The following is a 24,103-nucleotide window of genomic DNA, read 5'->3' as shown; positions in this document are numbered from 1 at the left end:
AAAGGTGTAAGTGGAGAGGGAGAGGTTTGTGAAATGTGCTTGAAGGAACACTGCTGGTTGACAGAACAAATAAATGCAGAGAAGACTGCTCCATCTTCAAAGGCAGCTTTTTACTGTGGTGTTGGTGTATAAACTTTTGTCTACTTTTCAGTGCTACTTTCAGTTTGAGTTCTTTAGTGTAAAAATCTCTATTCCCTTCCCACCCGCGTCTCTCAGTGCTTTAGTAGTGAAGTTCAATTGATGATTTACCGTTGCCATAGATATAAAACCATAACAGAAACATAACTAACAATTTCATTTGGAATGAACTCAGTTTTTGTGTGTGCATGAAGTTAAGACATCCTATATTAATACTGGGCCTAATAGCGTTTGATTTATTTTAGCTTGCTTCACTAATTTATTTTTGTAAGGCAAATTTAGCTGAGGTGATAAATACCTAAATTAATCAGTGTTTTACCCAACACTTCTGTATTAACTACTTGATATCTCTCTTGCCAAATGAAACTGTAGTGTTCAAGTGACCGATGCCCCTTAAATTGCTTTAGAAAGAAAACTTAGACCCAATAGTAACCAAGAATTTTAATTTTCCTAGGGATGCTGTATTATTTTTTATGATGCAAATAAGATAATTATGTATAAATAATAAATAAAATTACTTGACAAATGTTTGAGTGAATAATCCCAACAGTCCTTCCAGTGATCATCAGTTTATGTACAATTTTTTGTTGTTTGGTTTTTTTCCTGTCATCTTTTTCTCTTTTTTCTTCCATGACTTCATTTCTCAAGCTCTCTGGAATGCTTAAGACTTGCTTCAGCAAAACACTTGAGGTTCCAGCCCAAACTGAGTGCTTGAGTGAGATAGTCTAACTCAATCTCTGATCAAGTCTGTTGCAAGGGTTATTTGAAGGGAAGTGCCTAAATTGTTGGTATCTGACCTGGATCACTGTATAAACTGAGAAGGATTTTCAAGAGATTCTGTTTCTTTGGTCATGCCAAAAGACTTTAGAGTATTTAAAAATGTTTCTTTCATTCAAAAGATAAAATGCAGTTTTAAGATTCAAACAGAAATACAAGCAAGTATTTCTAACCACCAGGATCTAATTCTTTTTGAAAAAATACTTTTATAAAATCACTCCATTGAAGTTAAGTTACAGAGCATAGTGCAGAAGCTGAGTTAAAGGATTTTAATGTATTTCTAAAAATAAAAAAAAAGTATGGTATATTTTTTGATATTGTGGAGTTAAATAAGTTTTTGCACTTGTTTTTGATACATGAATAAGCATACAGTTATTCCTATGCAGAAATATTCATGTATTCCTATAAGAAAATGTCCTCAACAGTGCTGAATAGAGAATGATTTCTTGGACAGAGTTGAGATTGATGTTGTAAGAAGTCAACTGGGAGTCCATTAATATTTGTAGAAGAATTTTTCCTTGCCTGCTAAATTCCCGTTTCATGGTTCAGTAGGTCACAGCAACTGTCTCTGCATGCATGCATCCACTTAGGAGTGGAAGAGGACCCTAAAATGTTTAGGGGTTTTTTGTTTTGTTTTGTGGTTTTGTCTCTCTTTTTTTTTTTTTTTTTTTTTTTTTTAAATTAATCACTTGGTTTTGGTCAGCTTTTTGGGGGAACCTGACTTCTGCAGGTCAAGGCTTGATTATGTATATCATTTGAATCAAGGCAAATCACATGTTTAATTGAAGAAGTGCTGTAACTGATAATAGCACTTTGTGATACTTTGCATACTTTTATGACAGAATAAAAATACTTTGTGTTAACTTCATCCAAAATACTCTTTTCCTGAAGAAGACTATCCAGAGTATTTGAGAGAGCAATTTTACCAAAAATATGCAAAGGTCAAAAAAAGTTGGCTTAAAAAATAATAATTAAAAATAAGAACAGGCACTCCCCTATGCAATAAAATATTTTTATCATTTTCATTTCCAGTTGAGTTTCATGATCATGTAATTTCATATTAGGCAAGGGTAGGTATATCAGGCAAAATTTTCACAGATAGTTCCAAGCAGTTGACTTCATAGGACTACAAGAACCCTTTCTGAATCCAGGCCAGCAAAAACAGGCATTGGAAATTGTTTTTATGAACATGAACGTTAGCTAGTTAAACAGAGTCAGGGCAGTGTCTTACTACTTTTTCTTCAGAGCTTCTGTTATAAATGACTGCTTTATTGTGGCTACTATCATACTGGTTTGCAATACCAATTGCCTGCTTTTTTATTTCTTTAAAGAAATTGTATTTGTCAGCTCTCCTCTGATCATTCTAATCGCTTTCCTCAGTATGCATACTATAGCTTCTTGGTGTTAATACCATGCATTCAGTTGTGTTGTCTTGTTTTCCAGGTATTTTTTTCAAGTGCATATAGCTTTGCCTACACTACGTTATATTTAGCAACATAATGACTATGTGCTCTATGCAAGACCTGAGGACTCCCAAAGCAGTTCATTGTCTCCCTGATGTCATGTGATATAATTTTGTCTTTAAGTAAGGTTTTCCGTTGTCATGGGGGGGACCTGTATTACATCAATGTTGTTTAATTTATGTTTTTACAGGATTCTAAGGGGGCTGCTTTTCCTTTGAGTTTCAGGGAAACTAAAGAAAGCATGAGAGACTGAGATTGCAAGGCCATTATTTTTTAATTTTTTGAGTTTGTTCTAGAATTAATCATTATTTTTAGAATAAGAGTAAAAATGATGTGGTTTTTTTCTTTAAGCAATCTTGTAATGATAACTTTAGAAAAGGCTGAGTTCTTTAAGGAAGTAAATGAAATAGGTGTTGGTTTGTAAAGCTGAACTTCTATCATTCCTTCTGCCAAAGTATTGAGGAGATTTTAATGTACATCTTATCAATATGTTGATTTTAATCAGATCGTCCTGCAGAAATGACTGAGATTTTGGATGTCTCACTTTTTTTAAACCATAAAAATACATATTTTTATCTAGCTTATATGCTCTTCACCGTTCCCCAGGTAAAAGATGTGGCTTAGTAGATATTCGACAGGTTATAACACGAGGAAGACTTGCTTCTAAAGTTTTTGGAAATGTGCTTCAATTTCCCCCTGTACAATGCAGATAAAAACACTAAGCTGAAAGCTTTTAAATGTAGATGAAGTCATGCTTCTTCGTCTGAGGCATTCTTCCCAGTTAGCAATAAGCCATGGTCTGGCCTTTAATAAGAGAAAAAACTTGTTTCATAATTTCTGGTAAATCTTACAAGTTGTTGTAATTTTGACACCAATGCAGTTAAATATTTTCAGAAGAAAGCCAGTCTGTCTGTGCCTTCCACAATTCGTGGCAACAACATTTGGGTTTGTTAAAATGGATTTCTGGTCTTGGGGCAGCTATGCTTTGTTTTTTCTTTGCCTACAATTCTGCTTGTTGATGTGTAGTTTTTATGAAGACATATATTATAGCTGCTTTTATGGTGCCCTTTATCTTTATTGATGTTTCTTTTTTCTCCCCATCATAAAGAAAGTCAAAAGCCTTTGAAATTACAGCAGCAACATCATACCATAGCTGTTGTGTAATCTGTTGGCTTTATCTGAATCAGTCAGCACTTCTCAACAGAATGCGAACACTTATTTTAAAATTTGTTTTCCAGTGTATTATTTACATATGTATATTTTAAATCATGAGTTTATACTAGGATGCAAACCTCCACAAAGGTGTCTCAACTGCAAGAGACTGTGTATAAGGCAAATTTCCTGATAAGTAAATTTATTATAAAATGAAGACTTTTAAGGGGTGGGGTGGGGTGTGTGAGTTCCGCTTATTACTCCACAAACTACCACAGAGTAATCATTTTTTTTATCTGTGCTTAAAATGCTGACTTGCTTTACAAGTCTTAATAAAAGTCATTTATTATGAATGGTGTTGCAAATTCTGGGTTAAATTAGGCAAAATTGCAAATGGATAACCAGATGTATTTAACTGTGATGCTGAGTAAACATGCAGGTAAAATATTCTTTTAAAAATTAATCTGGAATAGTAACATTGTTTGTGACCATGATTTCACAACTACTAAGCTGCTGAAAATTCTTCCTGGTGATATAGTGATATTGGCACTCATAAATGTTATGAAATCCTGTGTGAATTTAGTGACAGTAAATGGCATGAGAAATTTTTAACAAATTTACATTAGTTAATCCAGTCTTGATTCTTAAATTAACATTAATTTCTAGTTGAGCAATTTTAATTCAGCACTAAAATTCAGTTTTGTTTTATCATGAAACCTCAGTTTAAGAAAATTATTTTCTTAAATATTCTGTCATGCCTTGAATTATATTCTTTTTGTATCTAGACGTTCTTGGAAATCACCTATCAAAACACCAGTCTTGTGTAAAAAGTATTAATGCTTTCTGTGACAGTAACTGTTCAAATGCACAAGACGATAGGTATTAATTCTGTCTATTAATTTGTAATCTTGTAGCCATCCGCAACATCTGAGATTATGATAAGAAGGTGCAGGACTTTTATCTTATGAAATTGTTGGCATGTTTTTGTTTGGGCTTTTTTTGTTGTTTTTTTTTCCTTGACTGCATATCCTGAAAAACAATTGTAAACGAGCGCTGACCTGACAAGACCACAATATTAATGAGCTTTACTCAAAGTTAGCTTAAAAACTCTGTGTCCCAGAGTTCAGCTACTAGAAAACACGGCACAATGAATTGAGTGCTGGACTCTGATGTGTCACCATTTTTGAGATGCACTCTTCTTTCTTCTTCCCTCTGTCTAGATTTAACAACTATTTCAGTTATTCTTTGAAGTCAGTATCTATTACTGCTGGCATTTCAATAGCATGTAATTGTGCATGTAGCGTGACTGTTAATCCTCTTCTGTTCTGAATCTAAATGCATCAATAACTTAACTGGCTCACGGGGAATATGACTTAGGTTTTGTTGGTTAGTAGTTTGGGATTTTTTCATATTACTGTAGTGCATATTCATTCCCCCTCTCTGTCTCTCTCACCCTCTTTCCACACTGCCTGTAAAGTCGGAAATAAAGCAAGTAATTTCAGATGCAACACCAGAATTTGGAACTCTTCAAATTTACGTCAGCCAGGAAATTATGGTTTTGCAGATGGAAAGCTTTCAGAAGGAAATGGAAAGATGAACCACAAGAGATGTGGTATAGGGGTCAAAGCAAGAAGACTGAGGCAGAACTTCTCAGTTACTAACCCAGGTTCTGCTTTTGTCTCTTCTTCATCTTTGACAACTAAAATTTTGTGCCTGAACTTCAGATTTATTAAAATGGAAAACCAGCATTAACCTACTGTAACAGATTATTTTGACAATTAATAGTAACCCAGAAAGGTTTTAACAGTATGGTAACTACGCAACTACTGATTTTTATAATTTGTGATTTTTATAAATGACAGTGTTATTGAAATGATTGTATCTGATATTGTATGGTAACAAGTTTAATTGACAGGAGAGATCCTGGGTCTTGATGAACCTGAGTTTTGTCTTAAACATATACTGTAGGCATTACTGCTACAACATTATTGCTTGACCACAGTTATTGAGCTGTTTTTAAAATCACCACTGTTACAAAACACTGGGTGCTACAGAGATAAACAGGTGGATGTGTTTGCATTGTCTGTTCGCAGTGTCAGTACCAGTAATTGTTACCATTGCAGCCTACTGCTAGGATTCAGCAAGTGAAAAATCGTAGCAAGGGTTAATTACGCTCCTGAAAACTGTCTTTTAGAGCCGTGCCTGCCTTCCCCCCTCTTCCCTGTGGGAAGATTAGGCACAAACAAGGGAGTGCAGCTTGTCCAAGTTCTGGAAATTTCTGGTCGGGCTGCTACCACCACTGATTACCCCAGCCACGTGTGCGTGGCAAATGCTACTTATCACTGCCATGCTGTGTTTACTGTTGGTGGAAGTGTAGTAGTTGGAGGGCTGAGTTTTTGTTTTGGCTATTTAATCTGCATCATTCTAGCGACCGAGGAGTTTGCAAAAGTTCTGATTCCCTGAATGAGTCAGTTGCTTCAGCTCTTTATAAGTTTGTAACCCTTAAGTAATCTTTTTACACTTTTCAGTTTAATGATAATAATTGTTTTAGATTAAGAGAACCATCTGAGTTTTCCTTAAGCGATTTCCATAGGTAAATCCTGTCTATAATTTGATTGTGTTTTTTTAATTCTGTATATAACATCGCGGTGTGTAGGTTCAAGGTGGACCTCTGTTTTATGGATGTTTTTTTCTGGGGGGCAGTTGGCAAAATAGGTGCTTTTCTGGTATCTGATTCACTTGGGGCAGTGCTAGTGCTGCTGTCTTGACCAGAACTGGGCATAATTGCAAGGATCCAATTCATACAAACTTTTTTTAACTTCAATTAGTTAATATTTTTGGTATGACAGAAAATGGCATTCAGCCAACAATAACACATCATGTTACTCAGAGGAGACTGGTTAGTCGTAAATGTCATTTTCCCATAACATTTACAGGAACTGGATGTTCTCTAAAACAGTTTTAACACACATTTTATATAGAAATAAATGTCTGGGCCCCCATTTTCATCTATGGGCAGAATAGGCACTGCGCCTATCTTTTATGCTAACCGCAGCCTTATTTGTATATTATCAGTCATCAGCAGTGGTAAAATTTAGAACTTTCCATACTGCCATGCGCACTTCCTCTTGAACAGCATCCCCCTCATTGCTGCCAGTCCTGGATAAGTTGCTCAGTCATACAGTGGCCACTTGCTTTTAGGCAGGTGGAAGTTGGCTGCAAGCGTTAGTATGTTCTCCACATGCTCAATTGCACATGACAAGAATTTATGTGCTGAAATTGTGATTAGAACCACATAGATTAAACATCGTAAGTTAAATAAAAGTACTGAATACAACTGTCTGGGAAGACTGGGAGTTTGCCATGGTTTGGAGGAACAGGGCTAGTTAAAAACAATTAGATGAACATTCCTCAGAAATGATGTAGGTGGTGTCACTGCTGTACAGGAGGATAAAATTCCATGACTTCTTGAGGGTCCTGTTTGTACCCGTAAAATCTTTATTATATGCATACATCTTAAGACAAAAGTAATCCCTTTTTCTGGTGGGCGTTCTTACTGAAGTAGCTCCGTGTATGTGTATAATAAACTCTTGAGTGTTTGACGATGGGGCTTGGGAGGCGCTCCATTCCTTTTTTTGACAGAAAACATGAACCTTAATTGTTACTGCAAATTTAGCTTGAATTATTTAAATTTCCCTTGATGCAAGGTTGTATGAAGCCATGCAGTTGAGGATTTCAAAACAGGCAAAGTACTTTAATCAGATTTGCTGATACAGTTGCAACTTTTTCTAGTAGCCAAGAGTGGAAGTAATAAGAGCAGAAATAACACTAATGGCAGAGATTTCACTTTGAAGCTAAATATGGATCTTTTCCCCCTAGACCTGGTAATGCGAGGGTATCCATTTTCTCTAAGATGGACTTGGCCGGTACTTCATTTCGGAGGACACAAGTGAAAGAAAGATTGTAGCAATGCATTGCAGCATGGTTAACTAGCTAAAGATGGCTTTGAAGCTACAAGTGATGCAGAATGCTGCTAGTTTCCTGTTTTGCAGTATGTGACCTTCAGCAATTGTATTAAAACTATTTCCGATGGATTACAGATTGCTTTTGGATGCAGTTCTAGGTAGTTCTGGGGACTTTGCTACCTGGGAGATACTTCACTTTCTTGCTATCTGTCCTAATCCTGCTAAATGTCTTGCTGTATGTCTCCTGTATCTGAATGTGTTGGGACTTGAAGTGTGGGATGCTTGGAAGTTGCATTTTCCTTTGTCTCAGTAGGACCTCGGGCCACGTTGGCCTGGGAGTACTTGGTGAATCATTGAAAGGTGCAAAGTCAATGAATGTTTGTTTAAAGTGTGTTAATCCTTAGCATAGGTGCTCTTGTTCAGGATTTAAGTTTACATGGTTTCTCCAGACTGATCCTCTTCAAAGAGGACTAACGCGTTGTTTTAGACTACAGGATGGGAAGCTGTAGTGGAGAGCTAAAGATGGTAGTCTGAGAAATTTTTTTAATGGTTATAGTTCTAAGCAAGGTTTACTTCATTGATTTAATTTACATATTTAAATAACAATGGAAATAAATAATAATTTAAGTAGTCTCTTCACCTGCGATGAATTAACTAAAGAACATCTTTTACTCTCAGATCTGTTGATTATGGTGTGTTGAAGTCAGATCTTCCAGTTTCATTTTTCTACAGCCTTGGTAGTTCACTGCACTAAAGATCGAATACCCTGCTTAAGCATAAAAAAAAAAAAAATCTGGTCCTTTAGTCGTAAGTCCACTCAAAGTGCCAATAACAGTTTGTATCTAGAATCAGCGCTTTTTCTTTTTTTTTTTTTTTTTGTAGCTGCTTGCATGTGTGTTCCGCAGCTGGAGTAACTGTTGCTTGCTTTGGAAAATAAATGTTTCTCTATTTCTTAGGAAAAAACTAAATTGTTAGGATGAAAAAGTGGATTTAACTAGTTCTAGCTATTCTGTGACCAATGGTTTCTTAAACTTTTTTAAAGTTGGTCTGAATAGGCTTCCTAAAGCCAAGAGAGATACTTACTTTTCCCATCTTCAGCTGTTTCCCAGTTTTCCTTCTCTGCCTTTCAAAAACTGTCATAGAAAAAAGTCTTTTTTAGGAAAGAGGAGGGTCATGTGCATGTATGCTTCCCCTGCCCCTTCATACGAAGACTTTTAGACTCCAAGTGTTCCCTGTTCTTCTAACAACTGTTAATTCAGTTGAGCATTCTCTGCCTCATTATTGTACCCCAAATTGATTTATAACTCAGTATCATTACGTGACTGAAGGGCATTTGGCTACGTGCCCTATTTGATCTCTTTTCTTGCCTCTTGGCTGATGATCTGTGATGTTTAGGTTATATTTTCTTATTTTCAGATGTCACTCAGAAAATGAAGGAGCTGTAGCATGCTTTCATGTACAGTATGTTTCAGATGTGATACATTTTAGCTTTTATCATTAATTTATAACGTGGTTTCAAATGCTGAAAATAAAAAGACACAATTATCTCTAGACAGAACTTGCTAGTTGTTTGGTTAATTGCACTAGCGTAGATGATATGAGAGGGTCATTTACAGGTTATAAAATGTTACCTTGTCAAATTCTGATTCCCCCCACCCAGTTAATCCTGGTTGAAACAGAATTTTGATATTTACAAAGATGTCAGTATTCATCTAGACCTTTAAGCAGAGGATGGGAACAAAGCAAGGGCAAGCACTTTCCAGAGGGGCTGCTCATTAGTATACCATGTTACATTTTTCTTCCCTCCCCCTTTATAGGGGTTAGCAAAATATGTAAGCTTGAAGATTCTTGTCAGCTGTTTGCTGCTTTCCCAAAATGGAATTGATGTGTGCACCTCCTAGCACAAGCCTAAATATTCTTCACTGGTTGGTGGTGTCCCCGCACCACCCTCATAGACAGTCTGTTTTATCTGTCTTGGATTGACCTATATTGAAGCTGTACTTGCTGACTTCACTTCAGAGGCTTTTTATTCCCCTGCTCTGCTTACACATATGCAAGCAAATGCACATACCCATTTATATGTTAGATATGTTTTTAGAAACCTGTATTTTAGGAGAAACTTTAAGCCTGCCAAAGTTCGTGGTGGCCTCTTCATTGAAGCCAATTCAGTATTTAATTTGGGAATGACATGGGCTGCTAGTGAAAAAGACTTTTCTCTTTATATGAAAGAGATTATGGTACTACTTTTGTAAGTTAAGAAAATGTTTCAGCTTTGAACATTAACAAATTGCATTTTTTTTCCACCTTCCTACACCCAAGTTAGTATGTTCAGCATTGGATTTCAGATATTTAGGTCAAGGGTTAGGTGTCCCAAATGTGGAGCTGTTGTACCCCCAGGTTCAAGTGACTGAAACTTAAAAAAAAGAAATTAGGCTCATATAAATCACTTTCCTCTTTTCTAGGTAGTGATCTGAAACAGAATGGCTCTACTGAGGTTGAGAATGTGCTTGACTGGGGGGAACATTTTGAAGTTGAAAACAAAACCAACTGTGGCATTTATTAGACTACTTCTGAGAAACGTCTGTGTAACTAAGTAGAATAGAATCATTGGGAACGTGGTGGGTGACATTAGTTTCGAGTAAGCCAAGCTTAATTGTAATAAAATTTTCTAATTTTCTTCATAATTTGACTTAATGACTGAAAGTTATGCAAATTTTATCAGAATATTGATTAAATCCATAAAAAGTTGATGGAATTCAGTCAGCTTATACTTTCTCTAAGAAGGTTTTGTCCATGTGCTGAAATTCAATATGTAATTAAAATGTGAGCTTTATAAGGGCATTACTTTCCATTTTTAAAGAGCCTTTTGTGTTTTTTTTTTTCTCATGGTAGCAGCAGCATGCTGCTTCATTTTAGTTTTTTAAATTTTTCCTCTTTCTCTTATGCTCTCATTGCAGTAGTTGCTATGCAAACACTAGATAAGCTTTGTGTCTCCGATAAAAGAGGACAAAGTTTGAAATCCACTCTGTGGAATGAATTTGAAAGGCATTGCTTTGAATATGAGGTTTAAGGAAGATCTTTAAGAACTCTAACCTATCGTTTCTTTAAGTGCAACTGTTGTGTTCCTTCCCAGGCCTTTGGAAGCCTATAAAGGACAATGAAATCTGGTTATGTGTTGTTTCACATCCCTGAAATGTATGCAAGATTAATGGTTTTCTTGTCAGAAGTATTTAGTTTTTTCCATCCACGTTTTCAGTCATGTTCACTGAAGCTTTGTGTACCCTACCTGAAGTATGTAGATGCTTCAAGCATGAGCAGTTAGGTGGTTGTGGGCTCTGGTTGCTCAGCTTCTATGAGCATGCAGTATGAAGCAAAATGGCTCACGTTCTGCTTATTTACTACAGCAGCCACTCTCTGGTGGTCATCCATAGGTCCCCTGCCCAGCTCGAGGCTGAAGTTAAGCAGTTCTGTTACGTCATTGTGATGTGCATGGCGACCTGTAGCAGAAAGGGTGACTTCTGCAACAGGCAAAAAGTATGTGCATTTATCAACTTGGATGACCAGGTTATAGGACTTCGAGTTCTGTTGAAATGTCGTCTAGCGAGCTTGGTTTGAACTTTCACCCCTAAGTTTATTAAAGAAGGCTGCTGGATGTTTGCTCAGCTAGCATTCATTTATTGTGTGAATATTCACCTCTTCACTGTCACCTCAGCTCTGTTGTTCTGGTGAGGAGGCAGTGCTTTGGGAGGTGTTGTTTTTGTACTGTTTTTAACTGGAGGCTACGGGCTGCCACAGAAAATATTCGAATATATTTTCCTTGAATTTGTGAATGCTTGAGGAACAGGAGTTGCGAATGCCTGAGTGTGCTCCATTGGTCCATCAGCGTGAGTGCTGTTGTTGGACCTTCCAGAAACAACATGGTGCCCTGGACATGCAATCAAAGTGATTTTTGTCCTGCTGACAGAAAATGCAGCAAACCTCAAAATCAGCATAACATACCGAGAGGTGTTAAGACTCAAAATGTCCATTACTTCACTTAAATCACAAGACTGGGTGCTATATTTAGAATTTTTCAGCAATGCCTCTTACCCTCTTGGAACTGAGTAATACAGTTTAGTGAATGGTTGAACTAACCAAGCTTTCAACTTCAAAAAAAAGCTCAATATAAACTTCAAGGATGCCATGGCAGAATCCATTCAATATGAGAAAAACAAACCTAAGCAATTAAAAGTAATTTATTTTTATTGGTGAGGCATAGTTTCTAAGCTCAAATCAACTTGATGACAGGCTAAAGTATTAAGGGGATCTATTAATGAGTCAGAACTAAAAATTTATAGGATGCTTTTTAAAGATACCTCTTTCTACATTGTAAACTCCTTAGGATTCTTTGACTTAAATATTTTAATTGCTTCTTTAATGAACAGTATTCAGGTACTACCACACCCAGGATTTGAGAGAAGCTGTTTGCAGGAGAGGTCCAGAGGAACAGCAGCTGCTCACTTGCCCATGCCAAGCTACACCTGGTAAAGAATTTTTCCTGAAGAAAAATGCCAGTCTTTTAAGAACTGCCACAGAGGGAAAACTCACTGGGAGTAAAACCAGGCTTTTTTTATCCCATGACTATGGCAAATGTGATAATTTATCACAGTATTGGGTAAATAATATGAAACTGCTTTTACTTAGCAAAAATCAAGCAATAATTTGATTTTACTAATACCGATAGGGAAAATAAAATAAGTGTAAGTTACATCCCTTTGTCTTCTGGGTCAAATCTCTAAAAATTAGACTGTCAGCAGTTACATGGTATTTGTCAGTGGAGGGAAGGGAAGTGACGGGGAAGGAACAAAAGGTCAATGTAGTCTGATAGGAAGTTGAATTTCATTTCTGGAGGATATGCTTGTTCTTAAAATGCTTTCTTTTTACATTGGATGTTGTAAAAAGTTGCTATAAAAATTTAAGTGAAGAAATACAGTTGTTGAAGACTGAATTATGTGATAATTTTTTTCTTTTCCTGTCTCCTTTTACTGTTAAGTGATGCAAGCTAATGTTTTAATTGCTTAAAATGAGATAATCTCAATACATATTAAGAAATCTGATAAAACAAAGTGTAATGCTGGGGGTGGGGGGAAACAACAGTGAGATATTTTAATCATTATACCTCAGTCTAATTATTTTTGACTTTTACCAGTATAAATGAGAGTAATATTGGTCCTGTAAGTATTAAGTGAGGAATGTTTTCCCTTTCGATCTAAGGAAGACAGACTATGGGAAATAGAGTTCTGGCTTTTGATAGATATTATGATCCATATTAGGCTAGCAGCATTCACAGTACAGATGGCACTTTGGATATTGCTAAAGCAGGCATTAATGATAAATGTTACCCTCTGTTGGATTTGGAGGAGCTGAAATAGTTTTTCTAGTTACTGCCTTTATCAAATATATGCTTATCCAGTAGAAATGTGTAGCATTTCTATGAATATTTTTTCTTCATCATATTATAGTACTTTGACTTCAGCTTATCCTTTCTACTCGGACACATTTTTTGAGGTCTGTTACTTAATTTTGGTTCATAACATATCTTTTACGTAATATAGCTAACTTTTCCACTTTCTAACTTGACAATGTATTTATTATTAAATCAACTGGATATAGAATATCTAGGAAACCAAATAATCATTTATCAGGAAGGAGATCTAAAAATGGTAGGACATAGGTTACAAGTCTGCAGATAGGACAGAACAGCGAGCAGAAGACATTATAAGGAGCTTAGGATACTGATCTGGGGTATTGGTTTTCTACTATAAACTTACATTTGTTCTGGTTGCTAGGATTCTTTTCATTCTATATTTACTATACAGTGCCCTCTTCCCTGATTCTATAGCCAGGCAGACTAAAGGCATCAACAGAAGTGCAAACTTTGTTCGTTACAAGAAAAATTATCTTGGAAACATGGATGTGACCTTTATCTAAATGCCAAGGTTAATAATACAGAAATACCTGCATTAGCTTTGAAATTAAATGTCTGTCTATATATTTACGTTTTTAGAAGCATGTGGAAAATAAGTACTTAATATTTTCTTGGTGTTTAAAGCAAAAAAAAAAAGTCACAAAAATGTTCACATGTGATATTTTGACTCAATCTCTAAATCCATGTATGCTTGATAGTACAGCAATGCATATGATTGTATCAGCTTTGATTTTTATTAAGTATATACTTGAACAAGGATTTTGCAGGATTTAAAACATCAAATGAAGGGGAAAACCCCAACCCCTTTCTGCTGTCCTAACGTTTAATGTCAATTTAATTTCATAATAAAGAAAATGAAAACATAATAAAACATGTTCTGCTTTTAAGAAGAGTTTGAGTTTAAAGATTTTAAGGAGTCTAACTCTTCTAACACTTTAAATTACACACAAGGCTCTGGAGATCAAGGCTTAGTAGTCTGAATGTGCAAGTAGGACAGTACAATTGACTTAATTGCAGTGTTCCTATAAACAAGGATTTGACAGGGTTTGGTCCTTAATCAAGGGAGAGGACAGTGTAGTTTTGTATGCTATGCAGATGTGAATTGTAAACACACTAAGGCCTGATCTTTCAAGGTGTTTAGTGCCTCATCAGAACTGCTTTCCATTCTCTGTTTTCTGGAGTGAATAACTGCAAATGCTATTCTGCATCTTGTAGAATAAGCCTCGAAGAGACCAGTGGGTTTTCTGATTTTGAAAGCCTTGTCATTTGTTTGATGACCAGGATTTAAAGTTTTTTCATCAAAATCTGACAGTTCTGTCCTCTTGTGATTTGACACTTGCACACAAGACACGGAAGAGGGAAGCAGTGTGTAGGAGTTGAAAAGTTTGTTAGTAATTAAACTAGTTACAATTGTTTCTTTCAGACATAGCATAATCTTATTGCAAAGTAATGTTTGTGGCAATTTATACATCCCTCTGTAAACTGCAGTAAAAGTTGTTCAAAAGTATAGTAAATGCTTGGAGACATATGTGCATACATGTCTACTAATACATAGCATATGCATATAAATACAGCATAAAGAGAGGCAGTAGCTCTACCTAATATCTTACAATACAGTTGGACTCTTTCCACAGCTTTAAATGCAGTCGTGATTTTATCCGACCATTTGGAAAGTGTATGTAATTCATAACTACCTCCTTTAACATTAAATTAATTCCTCATCTGTTGGCTCTGTAGGAATTGTTTAAAATACAATTTTTAACGCTTGAAATATTTATCCTACTTCTGAGTAACTAGGCATCTTCTGGATCTCCTGGTGCTGTTTTGGGGTATTTTACTCTTTCTCAGTCCTCCCCCTTTTTTTTGGAAGGGACTTCTAAAAAGAAGTATCTCACTAGGAAAAAGCAAGAAGTGCCAGTGCTTGCCAGAAGTAGTTTGCTTCCCACCCTCTCCCTTACCTTGCACTCCTGGACTATAGAAATCCTGGGTCAGCTATTGCTCCATGGTGTGAGGCGTTCAGCTGTAGCATCAGAGATGTGAGCATTCCAGCAGTCCCACTAAACAATGAGAGATAGGCTCTTTGCATGCCCCAAGCCTATGGAGCATTACGTCATTGCCTTGCCATATAAGGCACTCTGTGTTGTGCAGACTCGTCGTGTCTGACTGGTGTACTTTAGTGATAGCCAGAACTTAGAAAGCTTATTAATGTGTTCTGGCTCCAGCTGACGCTCAGGACTGTGTGAAATATTTCATTTGTCTACTAGTTCATGGCCAAGAAGAATGTGCGGAAGGTTTGGGTTAGGGCAGTTCCTTTCTATTATTGATAATAAAGTCGTTAGAAGTTGCTAGCTGATTAGTTACAATGTTTTCCACTTAATCTTGCAGCCTAGAATTTGAGAAAGGAAAAATTAAATTGAAGGTCATCTTCTTTAATTAGTTGTTCTAAGGAAGCTTTTTCTTTTTTTCTTTCTTTTTTTAATGTGACAAAAAATGTGAATTTAACTGAACTCCTCAGAGGGTGATATGAACTTTGAGCCTTCCTTTTTTTTCTTTTTTTTCCTCTTTTTTTCTCCCCCCCTTTTTTTTTCCTTCTGTAAAGAGTCGGGGTCCTCAGAGGATAGTATTTTATTTCCTGATGATGTAACTACAAAACAATTCTCTAAGTGATGATGGGAAGGCCAGATGAAATCTGATTTTTTTTTTTCTTCTCTTCAATGTTTTTCCTACAAAACCCTTTCCTTTTCATATGTTTGTGTTTCAGCTAACACAATTAAGCAGTCCAACCAACTATTTTTAGTAAGAAGGTTTTAAAGAAATGAGTCATTTGTTTTAATATTTAGGAAAGAGGCAGGAAGCCAAAAAGTAGGATTTAGATTGAAGAGCTTAAAATGTATCTCTTGTATTCCCTGTCCTTCAGCGTACACCCTGAATTAACATTGAGAACACAAGGAAGAAATACTTGAAATAGCCACAAAACTCGTTGTTGAAATTCCAGTAGGGGTTAACAGCAGTTAATGAAACTCCTTTTGTGTCGATGGGTAAATTAGACCGTTGAAAGGTGTTCTACACTATTTTGTGTGGCACTGTTAAAGTAGGTGCACCCACAATTCATTTATTGGCAGCATTTGAATTTTAGTCTTCAGATAAACTTCAGTATAGCTTAAGCTGTTCTACTGTCTGCTTTTTGTGTGTTTTATCATACTTAAGCATAATGGTAATGTAAGGCGATTTACTTATTTGGGGGTATGAAGGCAAATGGTGATTAAAGTGTTTGCATTTCATTTAAAAAGACAGACATCTCTTATCTACCTTGCACATGTTTACCCTGAGTGTAGTCTGAAAAAGGTACTTATTCTTTAGTCGGAAAATTTCAGCCAGCCCTTTGCACTGTGACTGGCTAAAGACTTACTCAGAAGCGTTCTACTTGTGTGTATGGATAATCCTACTGTGTCCCCTTGGAAGTTTCTGAGGAAGTTCAGATTTGGGTGCTTGATCAGAAAACTTCCAAATCTATTTAATACTGCAATACCTGTATACTGATCCTTCCGAAATGGTTTTGGAGATAATGAAATGTCTTATTTGAATATTCCAGTGGACAGACCAGGATAATATTTTATTTCCTATTCTAGGGAGATCTAATAACCAAATCCATACAAAAAATATTCTGTCCTTTAACTGAAATTGGACTGTTCATTTGCTTGGCTAATGTTTTTGGGAACTAACATTTTATACAGTTTTTCCCGAAAGTATTGTGCCAATGGGGATCACTTGAATTACATAAAAGCTCATACAGGTGACCTTGGTATGGGGAACATGAAGTTGACTTCATCTTCAGCTACAAATTCACCCCTTCTGCTGGGACTGTGTTTAAAAACGCAGGTGCAGATCCAAGGTACTGGCTTAGAGCAGGCTTTACAAGGATGCTGTATCCAGTTAAGATTTGCAGGGGGTGTCAGGTAAGTAGATCTGGGAAAGGTAGCCAGGAGTTAACTGTGCATGTGTTCTTATTTACATATGTGTGTGTGTGTGCAAGCATGCAAATGCTTAGAGTGAAAACTACTGTTTCTGTATTTTTCTTTGTTAATTTTTTTCTTTCCTTCCGTTTGCAACTTTTTCCCCCTGCATCTTCTCCTTCACCTGCAAACCCACTATCTCTCTAATCTATCTCGATATGAAAATTACCTGCATTTTTGTCCTCCCACATGAAACCATTGTAGACTAGACACAGCTTTGAAGAAGACCACTTCTCAAAAGCTCGGAATCAAAAATCCATCCTTACAGTCCAGATCTGTTCTGGAGTTGCTAGGATCACAGCTCAGACAGTGTTGGTGATAAGTTTATTGGTGTTCTGGGGGCAGGCTGGAGCAGGGAATAGGGAATGCAAATCCTCCTGTTTATAAGCCTGTGTTTACATCTGGAGATGGCCAAAGTATGCGCTTCTAGTTTTTTAATTAATTCTCCTCCGCGATACAAAAGTGCACATCTGTGACCTTCTACAAAACAGCTTTAACAAAGAGCATCAGCTGAGTGTTTAATGACCTGACTTCCTTCTCTTGTATTGTCACAACTTAATAAAGGATAGAGTACAGTATTATTCCAAGCCCTGTTAAGGAACTATATAATTAAATATTCCAAGTTTTGGATTACTATAACATTATTTATATCTACTGAGAAGGCTTCCTTTACTGCTTTTTTACAAAGTGTCTTCCAGTATCTGCAAGTAGAATCCTGGCACTGGTGAACTTCACTGAAGGGGGGAAAAAAGCAGATATGCCTGTCTCATTCTCCATTGGTCCCTGAAAATGAATTTGGTTTCCTTAGTTACTAGACATAGTTTTGTTCAGAATTGGTGCATTTGCAAGTATTGTGACAGCAAAAGGAACTGTGGATTTGTAGACACTAGAGACCAAATGAAAACCATATTAGATCATTTGGTGCATCCCCTGACAACCCGGGGCTGCTCCCTGCAGCCTGCTTGCAGTGGCTTTCATCTAGTCTCTCTGCTTATCGTTTTGTATCATTATTTGTGCCCACATTTTCTCAGGATTTTACTTGAAAAAAATAGAAACTGGAAAGATGGAAGACTGTAGTAGACAGAAGAGACAAATAAGCTAAAAGATGTTGAGGGTCTTGTTTAGACTTTATCTTAAACTATCTGAATTCCTCCCATTACTTTCATCGTTAAACTACTCTTTCCTTTTTCTTCCCATGGCAAATCACAGCAGCAATTCCAGTGTCCTTAAACCCATAACCTATCTATTGCAGCATTTGACCCCTTCCTTTTGCCATTTTGTATCTAAGATAAATAAAGGAAATTAGAACTTGGGCCTCAGTTCAACAAAGCACTTAAAACATAGTCCTGTGTATTTTTGTTGAAAAAAGAAAGGACTTCAGCATAAGCCTGATTTTAATGATATATTGAAATACTTGGCTTAATCAGACTCTTGGTCATATTTACTTCATGTAGATATTGTTGAAGCTCATGCTTTTGAAATTCTCCTTGGGGTCTAAATCTTTAGGTTATTTTAATATTCCAAAAGTAGACATCTACAGAAGTACAAATACTGTCAAAGCTTTTATTAGCATTTTATATAAAACTATTTGCTTTTTTGGAGGTGGTCTGCTTAAGCTTTGCAAGTGATACTGCTGAACTGAAACACATGCGAGATTGACAAGTCGAATTTTAATGACTTGCATAAATGGGATCTGATGTTTAATGTTTTAATAACTCATGTGACTTCAAGGATTTCTCTCCAATGTATGCTCAGCCTTGTCTCTGAAGTCTGTGGGAGTTTTGACATTAACTCACTTTTTAATTATTTCTTGGATTGATAGCATCCTTCAAAATTTTTCTATTCAATTTGTCTTTATTATTTCTGCTAACATCATGGTTGACGCTCTCTTAGATTTCATCAGTAAAGAGTGTTTTCATGTTTTATATCCTAATGCATAGATTAATTTCTGAATATTAGAAAGAGAAATATGGAGGCTCTTATGGCTAAGCGACAGTCTGAAATGCACTGACAACTAATAAATTGCATGTGGAAGGCAAGGGGGAGAAGCAGGGGAAAGTTCTAAAGATAACATTCTTTAGAGTCATGTGTCTTACTATGGACCATGGATGGAAAGAGATTCATATCTTCATTACTGTGTGTTTCTAATTTTTTTGGCAGCAGGAAGAAATATTTTCCCAAACTCTCCTATTGTTTGCAGATTCCATTTTTTCTCCCTTTTTTGGCAGATACGAATAAAATTCCTAGCCAAATGTTAGGGATAATTAGATCCCTTTTTGTTAGGCGCCACCTTGAGAAGTTGATGACTGCATCTCTTTACTACTACTGACTTCTCTCCTAAGGAGAACTGGTAAGTGCTGCATATCTGCTTGTGAGATGGTTTCTTCTTGTATATGGGACCAAGATATTTTTTTAATGAAAAAGACATCTTTTGTGCAGCAGAGCTTACCAAGAACAAAGATTAATAGAATTTAATTTGTATCCCTTCCCCTAGTCTATATAAACAATATATAGCCAAGTAATCTTTTCTCCATAATGAAATCAGGTAACATTCTTTAATCTATGAAAACTCTGCACAATAGTGTATTTAAAGCAGCAGTTTGGGCTTGGAGGTTTGTTTTGTGGTGTTCTGTACTAAGATTTTTTTATTATCTCCCCCTCGCCCACTGCAAGTAAGCCTGGGCTATTTCTGGAAGCATGACAGCTGTTTCAGTATTAATGAAATAGCACAAGTGAGTTGTAATCATGTGAAGAGTGTTGTGGTGAGGTACCTTGGAAGGTACTAAGTTCCACATCTATGAACATGCTTGGAAAGTAGAACATATTTTAAATGCCTGTCTTTAGTCATTAGACCTCAGAAAAAATATGTGACACTGTGTAATTAGTTGCCTGCTTTTCTTCATCCCTCTCATTTGAAATTCAGTCAAAGCAAGATCCTTCGTGTAGAACTACAGGGAAATGGTGTGACTGAAACATTTTGACCTTCAAATCTTACTCCACCTGAATCCCTGTCTCAGCTCTTTAGTACGTGTTAACCTAAGCCGTGAATTCAGTCATTTTGTTCAAAGTGATTGAACCTCTTTCTGAGCTGTTTAATTTTTATTCGAATAATAAACACACAGATTTGAGTGAACTTGACTCAACTTTTTGCATAGACATGAACTGAACATGGTGTCAGTGGAGCATGCTCCTTTCAAATCTTTGATACAGATGAGGGGAAGAAGTCGATCAAGTTGCAAATTCTTTCAGTTCCTCCATATCACTGATCATCTCTTCCCTTCTGCTTTTCCTTTCATGTCTGTTGTTTCTTCACTTGTTGCTGGGTGATGCTGTTCCACCAATACCTCAGAGTACAAAGCCGAGCACACAGGTAGAAGGGATTTGGAATTCAGAGCATTTCTTACAGGTTGCAAGTTTTACAGGAGTCACTTGAGGCCGTGGTCTGCCTTGAGAGCACAAGCTTGAGGCATACCCTTAAGTGAATGAGGGACTTGAATGCAGCTTAGGAACTGTAAGAACGCTTGTTGGAGCCATTGATATTATGCATATAGAAGTACAAAGTTGTCATACTTTTTTCTTTTTTAGTGGTTAAGTAGAGAGAATCCAGGATCAAAATGTATTGTGAGTCTTCCATTTCATCGTTATAATTCTCTTGAGTAGGATTCTCTTGCCTCCTACAGATTAACCCAGTGAAAATGTAGCTGTTAGAGCTTATCTGAAAGGTAGTAAGGTTGTAAAAGAATGACTGTGGATGCTAAGGAAGGCAAACTTTGCAAGGAGAGAAAGTATTTTTTTGGGCTGCCTGCAATACCCGAGTAAAACACAAACACGCTCTTGGGCCCACAGGCCCTTCTTTGCGTCTCTAGATGGTGACATATATGTTATGAAACCTACATAGTAAGAGACAGGTTTTTTACTTTGGTAATTTTTTTTCCCTTTGTGGATTCCTGCCAAAAAAACCACCCAAAACCCACCAGTTTAAAAGGCTTTCCTTAATCTTTACAATTTCAGTGGCCATACGCTAGTCCCTGTTTAAAGCACAGTACTGCTAAGTTATTGGTGATTTCAATACTTGTTCAAGGAATCTGTATTGAAATAATGCAGAAGCAAATGTATCCCATACAGACCATTTTAGATTGTGAATTCCTAGGGATGTAATGTAACTTGTAAAACTTTGATCCCTTTGGGATTCAGAATTGCTGAGCTATCTGATAAATTCATAGTTCAGAAATGTGACTTAGTTGTGTGGTTCAATTCTCTAGTCTGGAAAAGCATTTACAGAATTTCTTGATCTCCTAGTGTGTAGTCCCATGTAGTTCTTTGTGTTAGTATTGCCCACAGCAGGTACTGTTCAAGGAGTCTCTTGGGCTTGGGGAAATGTATTTAGCAGATTCAGACACTCCATAGCTGCAGTCTGCAACAAAAAATTCACAAAACCCTTGAGTGAGGAAGGGGAATAAATACGAAAGGGTATTAATTTGGCTTTTTTTATGGCAGCCTGCATGAGATATGTCAGCATTAAGAACTGTTACCTTAAACTTGGCAATAGGAAAGTTGTGTCATCATCTGGGAACACTTTTATTGATCTCCTGTCTCTGGATGTTATGTCAATAGGATGGACTTACTAAGAAAATCTTTCAGGAGATGAATTAAATGCTTGAATAACCTATGGATTGCTTTATGCTTGAAAATTGTACTCAAGCACAAAGCAGTGATTTAAGGAAGTTCTCTTCCAGCACCTAAAGGAAAGACAAAAATTCCTTTTTAGTCCCTAAATCCTATACTCTTTAAACAGTCTTCCCTGCAACCTTCCCCAGTGCTTTATGGTCTGCTTTATTTTGTGGGGTTGTTTTAGTTGTTGAGTACTTTTAATCTGTTTTTGTTCAGATACCTATTTTTAGTTCTAAGGATGAAGTTTCTGTTCCTTTTAATGTTGTCTCCCCTTGGTACCATGGTTGAAAGCACTCTGACAGAGCATCATTTCTGGCTTCTATTTGCCCTGGCTAGTGAACTCAGAAGCTTGTAATATGAAGATTAATATTAATTAAATGAAAGATAGTTACAGTCCATAAACAGTTGCGTGTATATTAAGTGTGTGATCATGATGAACTGTGTAGAATTGATTAAATGTGGAGATGTATTGAATCTTTCTTGTAGTGAAACAATTTCATGTAAGAGAAATCTGAAGTGGCTTCTTTTGCTATGAAATCTCATGGGACATTTGATAATTGTTAATAATTTGTCTTACAGACTGTGTTTATTACTCAAGAAAAAAATAAGCTGATTTCTTAAGTGGACATATAATTTCAAGTTGTTCTTTTGCATATCTTTTTAACATAGCTGTATTTTCCTAGCAAGGATAGTACAACAAAATATTGTTAACCTTTGTACTCTTTGGTGACTCTACAGAACAAAGATTCAAGCATGGTAAATTTGTTAATCTTTGGGATGTTCCCCACGTGTGTGTCTCTGTCATCATCCTCCCACCTCCCCAATAATTACGTAACTGTATGTCTAAGTAAATATTTGTGCATAACTCTAGCCAGCAGCAAGGGCAGAGGGAGAAAAGCAATTCTAGTTAGTGTAATATGGTACTTATGATACTGCTTGCAGCCTTTTTGTAGAAAATGATCACACTTATTTACTTTAACTTTTAAAGTAATACATAAAGAAGTGTCTGGATTCCATGTATGATAATCAGAGGCCTAGGACTAGAAGTTGCAAAAGAATAAGTATTTTCTGAATTCCTAAGGTATGTTGTGTTAAATGAGACCTGGTTGTGCGTAACCTCTTAGAATTTGATTAAAGTTGACTTTTCCTATTCTTAAGATGTCTATGTTTTGGGACACGTGAAGTTTATTTGTTCTTTGATGCATTTTTGTTTTATCCTATTTTCCTGGGTTTGTTTATTTTTATTTCAGAATCCCCATAGTAGATGAGCAAAGGTTATTCTCACATAAAACAAATCAGTCCTTCTTGATATTGCTGCTGAGTAAAGAGGAGCGTACATGTATCCAACTCTACCAAAATAGGAGGAGTTATTTTGCTGGAAGACTAAAGTGTGTCCAGAGTGACATAAGGTTATACAGAGCTTGACAAGAATAAACACTTTATTTGAGAGTTATAAAATGCCTTTGACCTTGGGGCTTGGGAATGTAAGTGGAGCCTTAACTTGTAGCTATCTGTGTATATCTAAATCAATGCAAGTCATTCCGGAAAGATGTTGCTATGTATAGTTTGCTCAGGGGTCAGTGTGCTGGTTAGTTAGAGTTCTTGGAGCAATTCTGAAGGGGATAGGTATCCCTGGAGCAGAAACACTCATACCTCAGAGGCTTGTGGAAACCCTCAGCCTTGGAGAGCAGGATCTGAGCAGGAGCGAATTCTGAAATGTCTCCAGACCTTTTGAGAATTGCTCTGAAAAGTTTGCACATGCAAATGTACACAAAGGAGTTGTGGATATTTCTGAGCTTTTATGGACACCGGTTTCAAAGGATGTTGATTCCTTCCAGCTAGTTATTCCTTAGAAGTGAATGAGGGCTGTTTGTGACACCTTAGCTTTAAATGTTGTACCAGTATGTGTTCCACATGTATTGATGTCACAGAATTTGGCTTGTTTAACCAAACTGTGACTCATTACTTTTGCTTCATTATTGTGGAAAATGCTTTCTTGGAAGCATCTTCTCTATTTTAGGTATCTCTCAAAAGCAGGAAAGCTGCCCATTTTTGGTAGTGAATTCCTACAGGCTTCAGGGAATAGCATTAGTATGTTAAGTAATACAAAAGGAAGATGGGAAATCATGTTTGTGGATCCTTTTACAAGTATAATAATTTATTTCTTTTCAGAACTGCAGGGGAACAGGTAGACCCAATCACTCTGTGAAGTTGTGGGTTTTTTTAACTATTTCACCAGATATTAACAAGTCATTTCTCTTTTCTCCCTTCTCGTGTTATTCTGTGCTTGTCTCTGATTTTTTTTAAGTGCATCTAGGAGCAATAAAGGAGGCTAACATTTGTCAGGTGAGGTTCCAGTGTGCCTTTGTCATGTTGAAAGAAGAAAATCCGTGAGTGGATTATTGGAAAGTGGAGGGAAGACCATGTGAAGATGTCAATGTCTGATGGAGTGACTGG

The 24,103-nt window shown here is 36.5% G+C and overlaps 2 protein-coding genes across 7 annotated transcripts in view; one reads left to right on the top strand and one right to left on the bottom strand.

The window, feature by feature from the left end:
• CMSS1 (cms1 ribosomal small subunit homolog) overlaps positions 1-24,103 on the top strand; it is a 245,831-nt gene that overhangs the window by 23,844 nt on the left and 197,884 nt on the right. The window lies entirely within an intron of this gene.
• Positions 1-24,103, bottom strand: part of FILIP1L (filamin A interacting protein 1 like) — a 159,662-nt gene that overhangs the window by 20,186 nt on the left and 115,373 nt on the right. The window contains exons 1-2 of one of the 6 annotated variants that reach the window (XM_054828016.1): positions 14,921-15,103; positions 8,579-8,628 (exon numbers count right to left, since the gene is read on the bottom strand). The exons of 4 other annotated variants lie outside the window; for them this stretch is intronic. The gene's annotated coding sequence lies outside the window, so the exon portion shown is untranslated. Of the gene's footprint in view, positions 1-8,578; positions 8,629-14,920; positions 15,104-24,103 lie in introns of those variants that run through there. One more of the 6 variants, XM_054828004.1, reaches the window with a different exon arrangement.

Source organism: Grus americana, chromosome 1 (genome assembly GCF_028858705.1).
Source record: "Grus americana isolate bGruAme1 chromosome 1, bGruAme1.mat, whole genome shotgun sequence".
In the NCBI taxonomy this organism is placed as follows: Eukaryota; Metazoa; Chordata; class Aves; order Gruiformes; family Gruidae; genus Grus; species Grus americana.
The sequence above is the reverse complement of the archived record's forward strand: the minus strand, read 5'-3'. Positions and strand labels throughout refer to the sequence as shown.